Consider the following 12,496-nt stretch of genomic DNA (forward strand, 5'->3'; position numbering starts at 1 on the left):
ATTTTGTGTGTTTTTTGATTTTTTGGGATGTTGATGGGGCATGGCCATGTGGGTGGGGGCCATTTTGAGGACTGGTACAGGCAGGGCTTGGCCATGTGGTGGGGTCTAGGGGCCATTTTGAAGCAGGCAATGTGCGTTGTTGTGCCATAGGCCTGTACCCAGTCTGCCATGCTTTCATCCATTATGCCCAGGGGTACTCAGTGGTGCATGGGCCTAGTCTTTCTGTGGGGTCTCTTTATGTAAACATCATGGAGGGCATGGATGGCATTGGATTGTGGTGATTTTTGTGTGTTTTTCGATTTTTTGGCTGTTGTTGGGGCCTGTCCATGTGGGTGGGGGCCATTTTGAGGCCCGGTCCAGGCAGGGCCTGGCCATGTGGGTGGGGGTCTAGGGGCCATTTTGAAGCCAGGCAGGGTGCTTTGTTGTGCCATAGGCCTGCACCTAGTCTGCCATGCTTTCATCCATTATGCCCAGGGGTACTCAGTGGTGCATGGACCGAGTCTTTCTGTGGGGTGTCTTGAATTTCAACATGATTGAGGGCATGGATGGCATTGGATTGTGGTGATTTTTGTGTGTTTTTCGATTTTTTGGCTGTTGTTGGGGCCTTTTGCCCAGGGGTACTCAGTGGTGCATGGACTGAGTCTTTCTGTGGGGTCTCTTTAATGTAAACATCATGGATGGCATGGATGGCATTGGATTGAACCCAGTCTGCCATGCTTTCATCCATTATGCCCAGGGGTACTCTGTCAGTGGTGCATTTTATTGGTCTTTCCATTTTGGGGGGTGGGTATTATAAAAATGCTTACTTGCAAACTATTAATTGAAGTGCTACATATGCAACATTTATTTAACTGATGTTCCACTGGCTTCATTTGCTTTTAGGTGCAGAAAGACGAATCATCAGCCTCATCGTTCCTCATCAGTGCCAGGAACAAGTCCTGCTGCGGTGTGTGCAGCACAACGTCACGTCTGGCCACAGACAACTCTGTAACTTGTGCAACTGCGGCCTGCTGGTCTGACGTATGAAGAAGATGGCCCCAAAAAAAGTTGCCCGTAGCTCCTCTAGCAAGAAAGTTGCCAGTAAGGAGCAGAAGAAGCAAGTGGCACCACTTACAAAGGAGACTGGTGTGTCGACCGCCGCATTTTTTGGGAGAAAAAAAAGTACGACTGAAGCAGCAGCGGGGTCTCCTGGAGACCAAGCTGGGAGCAGCACCTCAGCTCCATTGAGCTCGGTGCCACCACCACCACCACGCCAACTTAGGTCCAAGCCCTTGAGTGCTGCAGAGGCAGCCAGTATAGTTGTTCAATCACCATCAACCAGTGATGTTGGCTCATCGCAAGTAAGTAGCAGCATCCCTCAATCAACACAGGTTGTTGTAACTCATCTGACGAGTGTTCAACAACCACAGCCGCAACAACAACCACATGTGCAAGTTCAAGCCCAAATATATGTGGAACGAGAGGCGGCGCAAGGAGAGGTGCAAGCAGAGGTGCATGGAGCGGCACAAGTGCCCACAATAGTAGTTCCCCCCGTAGGGCACATCAGGAAATCGACACTCAAGCTGAGGTATCATTTGAGGAAGCCACTCCTCCTGATGATTCATTGTCTTCCAGATCCCCAGCAAGAAAAATATCAAGGATGGTGTCTACATCTTCTTCAAGCCCCCATCCTTCTGATGATATGGATGAAAATTGGGATCCACCAGCCCCGTCTGAGAGTGAGGCACACCATGATCCGACAAATGTAGATAAGCGTAAAAGGAAGGTCCCCGAAAATCTCATAGTTGAGAAGTGGCGTATACTCCTGCTGATGAAGACTCTCACGATGACGACGCGGTCATCATAAACGTCACTCCAGCCTCAGCGGGCATGCAGCAAACAGACATTTTTACCCTATCCCGAAATGCTGCTCAGCGTGATGTTCGCAACTTGTCAATGGGACCACCACCAATGCAGTTAACTAGTACACCACCACCTACAGCTTCCATATTTTCTCGCCAGAAGGGACGTCCATCCACCTCGACCTCCATTTCCTCAATTAGTGGTGCTGTAAGTGCACAACGTAGTAAATTTCGGCAACACACATCCTCCACTTCATCTGGCATTAGCATTCCCAGTATCGCCTCCTCCGCCCCCCACAGACATTTGAAGTCCGCAGTTTGGGACTTCTTTAGTGTTAGCCCAACAAGGGAAAACATAGCCATTTGTACCATTTGTAAGGTTCGAGTTAGTCGTGGTAAGCTTGGTACCAACTTTGGTACCGGAGGCCAGAGAGGTCATCTTGAGAGACAGCACACTGTCAAATAGGCATGCGCACCTAAAGGAGATCAAGGCAGCCCGAATTGCAAGTCAACAAATGTTTGCCATGTAGAAAAATCATACAAGAGAAAACATTTTGCATATGTTTAACACAAAGGTCTTTCAATGGCTGTCCCCAAGAAAATGCATGATTGGTTATGTTTCCAAGGATAATGGCGCCAATGTAGTTAAGGCCATGGATAAGGGTAACTATTTCAGAGTGCCGTGTTTTGCGCACTGTATAAACCTGGTTGTTAAAAAATTCTTGAGTGAAGAAAGTCCAGTGTGCGAGTTACTGACCACCTGCCGAAAAATGTGCACACATTTCAACCATTCTTTTAAGGCCCGGAAGCAGCTGACGTGCCTGCAACATGAACGTAAAGTGCCAGTGAAAGCACTCATCCAGGAGGTGGTAACACGTTGGAACTCAACCTTCTACATGCTTGAGTGTCTGTAGGAGCAGTATGCGGTAGTCGATCAGTATTTCTTTACACTGGGTACACCTATGATTGACCTGAGGATACAGGTGGAGCAATGGCAGCTAGTTAAAAGCCTGACAGACATGCTTCGTCCTTTTGAGGTCTTCACGCGTGCAGTCAGCAGGGAGGACTGTAATTTGGGAAAAGCTATCCTATTATCCTAGAGCACCCACTGAAGGCGGTGTCTTCTACGTTTCAAAAAGATGGAAAGCAAGAAGCATTTGAGTTGGTGGAGAAGTTATTACAGCGCCTACTTTGCGATGAACGTCTTCAAAAGATCCACACAGAACAGCATTACATTTCTGCTACTATTCTGGATCCACAGTACAAAAAGGCAGTGGCAGGCAGAGAATTCTTTCCTTTGGATGACGCAGATGTTACAAAGTACAAACATTGGCTAGCTGTGTCAGCCAGTCGGTTTGAAAGAGAACGGCAGGAAATTGACGGAAAAGGTAGTACATCAGCATCAGCATGCCATCCGGAGTCAAAAAAATCCACTTCTGCATCTGTGGCTGTGGCAGAAGTGAGTGATGTTCAATCTCAGCCGTTAACGACACCAGCAACCGTATCATCTGCACCAGACATAACAGTAACATTGTGTGAAGACGAGGATTGGCTAACTCAGCTTGGGTTTGCTTCTCAAAAGGTCCCAGAAAAAAGTGAGCAAAGTGGAGGAACCCTGGAGAACCTTGAGTCGATGGTGCAGGACTGTCTGAATGACTCAACAGAGGTCTATGTTCATGATGACCCATTGGCGTATTGGCATGGGAAAAGAGATCTGTGGCCAGAGATCACTAACCTGGCTATAAATTACTTGTCTTGCCCACTCACAAGCGTGTCTTCTGAACGTGTTTTCAGTGCTGCTGGTGGCATTGTAACTTCCAAAAGGACCCGCCTCACGCCCAAAAATGTGGAGAGGTTAACAATGATCGAGATGAATCAGCACCTCATACCACCAGATTACAAAATACGAGAATGCACGCAGGAAGAAGACGAGGAGGACACCAACTTAGATGAGGGAAGTTCTTCTCTGTTAACTGACCTACTCCCGTCTGAATTCGCAGAGTTTGAGGACAAGCTCTTCTTCCCTGACACCGAGCCCTGAAAATGAGTCAATGAATCACTAACTTTCTTTTATTGTCCTTATTCACTTTTATTCCTGTGTGTCTGTCTTTCTTTGTTTTGCAAAATCTATATAAAAAAACTTTAATCACCTAATCACAAAAACAAGCCCATCAGCAGAACTGCCTTCACGTATTTGCTTACTGATTTGAAGGTGCCGCAGTCTGCATTCCTCAGGTTCACAAGTTCACAAGAACATGCTCCTCTATCCTCCTTCCCTCAAAGCAGATGGCTGGATTACGCCCAATGAAGAAAGACTATGCACTTGTGGGGGTGTTCTACTTCTTTGCGGGTGAGTTGACGGGTCTGGAGCATTGCTAAGAAGGTCTTATACCGGATAAAAGTGGTTTGAAGAAAATCGGAGCAGAAAAAGTTTTTGCACTTTTGATCACTTGCCTGTCTTTGGGGTGCTGTTTGGGGGGCTTCCAGGTTTTTGTGGGTGGGTTTTGGGGTCTGGGAGAACTGCTGGCACAGTCTAATGTTGATTGCATTTGTTTTTCAGGAAATCCATGGTGGAAAAGGGGAGTTGTGGCCTAGCTGCACAGCGTATTTAGACTGAATTGAAGGTAGGCCCATTTTTGCTTTTTGCCTGTTTGGGGGTGTTCTGCTTTTTTGAGGGTGGCTGCAGGAGTCTGGGAGCATAGCTGGGAAGGTCTAATATCAGAATCAAGTGTTTTCGACCAAATCCATGGTGAAAAAGTGTTTGCGTTTTTGCTCACTTGCCTGTCTTTGGGGTGCTGTTTGGGGGGCTTCCAGGTTTTTGTGGGTGGGTTTTGGGGTCTGGGAGCACTGCTGGCACAGTCTAATGTTGATTGCATTTGTTTTTCAGGAAATCCATGGTGGAAAAGGGGAGTTAGGGCCTAGCTGCACAGCGTATTTCGACTGAATTGAAGGTAGTCCCATTTTTGCTTTTTGCCTGTTTGGGGGTGTTCTGCTTTTTTGTGGGTGGCTGAAGGGGTCTGGGGGCATAGCTCGGAAGGTCTAATATCAGAATCAAGTGTTTTGGACCAAATCCATGGTGAAAAAGTTTTTGCGTTTTTGCTTACTTGCCTGTCTTTGGGGTGCTGTTTGGGGGGCTTCCAGGTTTTTGTGGGTGGGAAGGTCTAATATCAGAATCAAGTGTTTTTGACCAAATCCATGGTGAAAAAGTGTTTGCGTTTTTGCTCACTTGCCTGTCTTTGGGGTGCTGTTTGGGGGGCTTCCAGGTTTTTGTGGGTGGGTTTTGGGGTCTGGGAGCACTGCTGGCACAGTCTAATGTTGATTGCATTTGTTTTTCAGGAAATCCATGGTGGAAAAGGGAAGTTGGGGCCTAACTGCACAGTGTATTTGGACTGAATTGAAGGTAGGCCCATTTTTGCTTTTTACCTGTTTGGGGGTGTTCTTCTTTTTTGCGGGTGGCTGCAGGGGTCTGGGGGAATAGCTCAGAAGGTCTAATAACGGAATCAAGTGTGTTGGACCAAATCCATGGTGAAAAAGTTTTTGCTCACTTGCCTGTCTTTGGGGTGCTGTTTAGGGGGCTTTCAGGTTTTTGTGGGTGGGTTTTGGGGTCTGGTAGCACTGCTGGCACATTCTAATGTTGATTGCATTTGTTTTGCATTGTGTGCATTTGGACTGAATTCCAGGTAGGCCCAAAGTTTCCTAAGTGTGGCTTTTCCCGCGCTTTTCCTTTTGGCTTGTTTGGAGTGTTAAACTTGTTTTCGCCCAGGTTGACAGTTCTGGGGCCATTACTGGGAAGGTCTAATACCTGAAAGAAAGTGTTTTGGAGACAATCCCTGGGGAAAAAGTTTTTGCATTTTCTGAGATTTCGCTCCCTCTACCGTTTTCAGGCGGCTGTTTGTGGGGGTTCCTGGTGTTTGTGGGGGGGTCTGCGAGTCTTGGAGCAATGCTGGGTATGGATACTTTTGCTTGCTTGCAATTGGTTTGAATACAATCCATGGTGGGTAAGGGGGGATTTCGGCCTACTTTACTTTCAAAGTACGTTTTGTTACCATTTTCTACTAGGTCTCTTTTTTGTAGATCTGATTGGGGGTCTTCTACATTTTTGCGACTGGGTTTAGTAAGGGTCTGGGAGCACTACTGGGACGGTCTAATTTTGTTCTAAAACACAGTTTACAGTACACCTAGCATGAGGGGAAAGATCCGCTAAATTAATTCGCCCATACTTATTTATCCTTCAAAAGACAGAGTACACACTTTCAAAAATATTGTACTGTCTATTAGGAAACTCAAAGTGTGACTTTTTTGCACTACACAGCGTACATACCTTATATTTATTTGTCAGTGGCGTTCTAATATCACTTCCTGTTTTTCCATAAATAATCACAGGCCGGGTTTCAGCCTGTGCAATGGGAAAAAAAGGATGAAGTCAGGCTTCACATTATCGAGCCTCAATTCAGCATCCGCCAGGCAGGCAGAGGACAGGGTGCCTTCTTGTCACCAACATTGATGGGCGGAGCGTCATATGGAATGGAGGAGTCCCGTTAATAAGAGGAATGGTTGGATGCATCCCAATTACCAAATTCAACAGGACAACTACAACAACACACAGATACAGTATCCGTTTTTTTCTAATTATCTTTTAAGTAATGTTATTGCTGTGAACTTCTATGAGTGTGACTCGCATTTCTTTGATCTCTGCTTCTAAATTCATCCCTACAGCCAATGTATAGGTTTTACAAACCTAATTTAATGTACGAAGGGTTTCTCTGAGTGCAGAGATAGGCAAGTGAAAACGCATAATTATTACTGCAGCCCTGTACTGTCGCATTCTTTCATTCACGGTTGTCAAAAGTACTACTTACTTTTCAGTAACCATGCATGCAGTAGTGCATGCACTTCCTTTATGTCACTTAAAAGATTTATGGATAGCTTTGTAACCAAAGATTTGTTCATCTTCAATTATTGTTTGTCCATGCTGTGCTTTTTTTTTCTTCTCTCAACAAAAACTTTCCCAAAAACCCCCATTCCCATCCATTTTCCAAACCCTAACCCCCTTCCCCCGGGCTGTGTGGTTTTGATTGATGTGTGACTAAATGACAGCGATAATTCAACACACTTGCTGGAGAGGATAAGGTCATAGAAACAGGCTGGTGAAGGAATCCGAGGATATATCCGTACTCAGCTTGACAAAGAGTCACTATTGGCAAATGAAAGCAGATTTTCATGTGCGCCATCAACTTGATTGGTCATCAAGAACATCCTCCTCCTAGACGTGGCAAATTATTACGCTGCTGTGTCCTTCACCTTTAGTACTATTCCTTGTAGTAGTAGCCAATGTCAAAGTAATACTAGTCATACTTTCAATACTTTACCATTTGTTAGGCTACATTGTGGCACTGTTCTAGTGTACTGTCACCTGCTATATTCTCTATCGTACCGTTATAATGCTACGGTAAGGACAAACAAGGTTTCATTTTCTTTTTTTTTTATATGCTGCAACTGCCACTGTGTAACACCACTAGTACCACCGCAATGATGACATTTCATCCGCCCAGTATTGCCAACCTTAATCGACAATTCCCGTGCAGCCAGCCCTGTGCCTAGCCCTATTTCCAAGCACAAATTACAGGTAAGATAAGCGTTTGGGGGGAGGTAGTATAATGGAGTATTAGGAGAGACGAGAGACTGACGGTAGTACTAGTAAAGTCCTAGGACTATTGAATTCACTTACTCTGTGAGAGGCACTTAGTTTTGAAAACATTTGGGCAATCAGTAATTACTTACACAACTTGAATCAAGATGCCACTTACGTTTCACGAAAACAAACTTACTGTTAAACCCCCACCCACCAGCCTCAAAAGCAGTAAAAACACGTATGCTAAGATAAAGTTTAATCAAAGAAGAAGGGTGGCTGGGCCCAAGGGGAAGGAGGGTAGGCAGGGCCACACAATATGAAATAGAAGTATTTGCCTATGCCTCCATGCTAATTCGAAGTACACACTGGTTTATGTACAAGTAAACCACACCCTGTTAGTTTACAAAAAACAATTTATGTTTTCAATTTTGTACTTAGTTTACAGAAACAATTCGCAAAAAAGAGAGTCAGAACTAAGACCACTATCGACCGCACGTCTTAGCCATGCGAAATTACAAAACATTTACTATACATGTGCAAAAAACCAAACATGTGATGAACAAATAGAAAAACAGTGATTTTGAACATTTAAAAAAACATTAACATGAATACATGGACCATACAATCTTGTGCATTAATGAAAAAAGGTGCTTTCACAAACACTTTGAAACACAGGGAGAAGGTAAAACACAACTTTCTATACAGTTACACTCCCAAGTCCTGAACATGAACTAATCAACTATTTATCAGGAGCATTGCCAGTGTCAGCAAAAAATAACAATGACCAACTGGCCAGACACAACAAAAGAGGATGCCGACGCGTTTCGAATCCTGATTAGTGACTTGCAGAATTCTCGTCAGGGCAGACTGAATCTAGTCCATGGGAACTGTTAAAATGAAAAACAAAATAGGGTATTTACTATCTAGCAGGTCCTCTTCCCACTACTCTCCGAACAGTGAGTTTGTGAAATTCATACCTTGTGTGAATCCTGCCCACTGTCAATCCTGTTTAGGTGGGAAATGTCGTCTATGCACTGGTGGCCTACGCTGCAACAGAGTAATAGGAGGGTAAGTACCTTCGCAGGTCCACGGGGAGGGATTGCTTACTAAAAGAAGTTTCTATTGTTCATTTACCTGTCTTAAACCTGGACGTTAAGCCACGTCTTAGCCACGTGTGGTGAAGTTCTTATGTTTTTCTGAAACAAGGTAACAAGATACGACTTAGAACCCTGCTCGCTCAATACCACGCTAGTTGCGTGTACATTTTGAGGCTTAAAAAATTGCACTTACTTAAACACCGATCTGCGGTGGCCTTAATGGGGGTTCCGATTTCAGGGCCGCTTATCTCCGCACTGGGAGCAGTTTGAAAATTTTCTGTGAGGGTAAGGAAGGGGGAATGTATTACCGCGTTACCGCTTAAGTGCTTTCAATGTAACCAGTGGCAACAACAGCGCTAATCGCGTGTGAGTGATTTACAAAAAAAGGACTTACATAAAAACCGGTCCGCCATGGCCTTAGTGGGGGTTCCAGTTTTAAGTCCGCATTTCACCACATGGAGGCCAGTAACTGTGGGGGTAGGAAAAGGAGGGAAACCTTGTTACCGCGTTATTCTTTCTGTGCTTGAAACCATTATGTGGCAATTTTAGAATGACCACTCCCGTGCTTACCGCAAATTATTTGGAAAATCTCCGATCAGTGCACTCGCTCCACCACGACCAACCTAGGGGTATGAGTGTCCCTGGGCGTCGCCGGTCTTGAGGCTCAGAACATATGGTTGGAAAAAGAGCCAATCAGACCGCCGGCCAGGTATTGGTGTATTATGGGACATGTAGTCTCAAAAAAATATTCCAGGAGTTTTAGGACCATTCTGGTGCATTATGGGACTTGTAGTGTCCGCCAACAGGCAAGAAGTATTTTACGCCCTATTTATTTCACTAAGGCTGTTTAGACCCTTATTGACGCTGTCAAATTTTAAAATTAAGTACGCCTCCTTGCGCAACAGCATTGTCTCCACATCTTGGAAGTGTTTGGGGTCAATCCATGCCAGTGTGGTCCATTTAAAGTCATTCTCAGAATGGCCATGAGACATAAAATGATCCACCATAGGGGCAGTCTGGACTTTTTTCTTTAGCCGGGAGCGATGTTGGGTAATCCGGACATTAATGGGCTGATTTGTTTTGCCTATATATACTCTGTTACATGGGCAAACCACTGCATAGACGACATTCCGAGTCTTGCAATTCGTGAAGCAATCATGCTTCCATCTAATGCCATTATGTACAAAAGTGTCACCCTCTATGGTGCTTGAACATGAAACACAATTGCCACATTTGTGGTGTCCGCATATGGGTTTCAATTTCCACTGAGTGACGAGGTCGCTTTTAGGTGCTGTGATATGACTATCTGCTTTGATGAGGTGTTGCCCTATGCTTCTGTTCTTGCGCATAGCGAAGATGGGCTTGGAGAGGGGGTGCTCCAAAGTCTCAAGGAGATGCCAATTGTTTCGAATTATGTTTTTGAATTGATTCGTATGTTGGCCAAATGTGGTCACACAAACCAATTGATCCAGGTCTTTCTTTTCTTTCTTTTCGAGGAGTGTGTCTCTTGGGGTGAATTTGGCCCTGTTTTTCGAGTGCTTGAGCAATTTTTTTGGGTAACCCCTCTCTGCCATCTCACTGCAGAATCTGTTTGCATGGGAGTCAAAATCACAAAGATTAGTACAATTTCGCCGTATCCTCAGCAATTGCCCAAAAGGCAAATTGTTTTTCAGAGATTGAGGATGCGAACTGCTGTAGTGCAGGATGGTATTCCGGTCAGTTTCCTTCTTGTGCAAGGAGGTAATCAACTTGCCTTCGCAGGAGCCTACAGTGACGTCCAGGAAAGTCATTTCTTTTGGACTGTAGTTAAGAGTGAATTGAATGTCTGGATGCCTGGAGTTCAACCATAAATGGAACTGCTCGAGGTCCGCCTGGCTCCCCTGCCACAGGAGCCAGACGTCATCGATATATCTGAGCCACTGAGTGATGTGTCCAGAAAAGGGATTGTCATTATGGACAAATCGCTCCTCATATTGTGCCATGTACAGCACGGCCAACTCCGGTGCATAGGGACAACCCATGGCTGTCCCCTTGACTTGAACAAAAAAACTATTTTCGAACTTGAAATAATTACTGCGAAGAGTGATCTCAGCTAATGCCACAATGAAGTTGGTAGGCACCCGGTGGGGTCTATCCCTTTGTTCTAAATACAGTTCAATGACCTCTAGAGCTTCGTCCTGCGGTATTTGTGTGTAGAGCGAAGCCACATCAAGAGTCACCATCAGCTCGGTCTGGTCATTGAATGCGCGTCCCTCAATTTGTTTAATGAAGGCTGTTGTGTCACCGAGATGCGATCGGACTTTTGCAATACATGGTTTTAAAAAGAAATCAATGTATTTTGATAATGGTTCAAGCACCGAATCGCAACCCGAGACGATGGGTCTGCCCGGGGGTACCCTTTCATTCTTGTGAATCTTCGGTAAGAAGTAAAGGATCGGAGTTCGAGGCAATTTTTTATTCAGGAATTCATGCTCTTTGGGTCCTAGAAAACCTGTATCGAGACCCTCCTTGGTGATTCTGGATATTTTGTCCTGGATTGCATGGACAGGGTCTTCCTTTGAGGGTCTGTACCATTCCCTATTGTTGACATGTGTTTGCCCTTCGGCAAGGTACATGGGCCGTGGCCAAAGGACCACCGCCCCGCCCTTATCGGCTTGTTTAATCACTATTGAAGTGTCAGATTTAAGATCACCAATCGCTTGTTGTATACCCTTGCCGATGTTATTCTTTACGAAGCCAGTTTTCCTCTCAAGTTTAGTAAGGGAAGAGAGTACAGCTTGCTCAAAGGCTATGACCTGTTTGGGAATGTTTATAGTAGGAGTAAAACGTGATTTCACCTTAAGTCCAGTAGTTTCCTGTACGGACGTCATTTCGGCTCCCGCGAAGAAAGTTTTCAACCTTATCTTGCGGCAAAAGTCAAGTGCTTCTAATTTTAGTTTAGTGAAGTCCGTTCTTTTTGTTGGAACGAATTTAAGACCAAGATTAAGAAGCATTTTTCATCCCTGGACAATTCCTTGTCGGATAGGTTCACTATAGTAGACAAATTTAATTGTTGTTGTAGTTTTTGTTGCGTGTTCGCATTTGCCAAGGTTGTTTGAAACGAGGTCGCGATTGGCCGCCCCTGGATAAAAAAGGAGCCGACCCACGAGTAGTGCCTCATTTATTGAAATTAGACTGTCTGGAGTCTGGGGAAGAGTCAGACACCACTTCTTCTGACTCTTCCCCAGACTCCAGACAGTCTAATTTCAATAAACGAGGCACTACTCGTGGGTCGGCTCCTTTTTTATCCAGGGGCGGCCAATTAAATTTGTCTACAAAATATCCAGAATCACCAAGGAGGGTCTCGATACATGTTTTCTAGGACCCAAAGAGCATGAATTCCTGAATAAAAAATTGCCTCGAACTCCGATCCTTTACTTCTTACCGAAGATTCACAAGAATGAAAGGGTACCCCCGGGCAGACCCATCGTCTCGGGTTGCGATTCGGTGCTTGAACCATTATCAAAATACATTGATTTCTTTTTAAAACCATGTATTGCAAAAGTCCGATCGCATCTCGGTGACACAACAGCCTTCATTAAACAAATTGAGGGACGCGCATTCAATGACCAGACCGAGCTGATGGTGACTCTTGATGTGGCTTCGCTCTACACACAAATACCGCAGGACGAAGCTCTAGAGGTCATTGAACTGTATTTAGAACAAAGGGATAGACCCCACCGGGTGCCTACCAACTTCATTGTGGCATTAGCTGAGATCACTCTTCGCAGTAATTATTTCAAGTTCGAAAATAGTTTTTTTGTTCAAGTCAAGGGGACAGCCATGGGTTGTCCCTATGCACCGGAGTTGGCCGTGCTGTACATGGCACAATATGAGGAGCGATTTGTCCATAATGACAATCCCTTTTCTGGACACATCACTCAGTG

Source organism: Lissotriton vulgaris, chromosome 1_2 (assembly GCF_964263255.1).
Source record: "Lissotriton vulgaris chromosome 1_2, aLisVul1.2, whole genome shotgun sequence".
NCBI classification, from domain to species: domain Eukaryota; kingdom Metazoa; phylum Chordata; class Amphibia; order Caudata; family Salamandridae; genus Lissotriton; species Lissotriton vulgaris.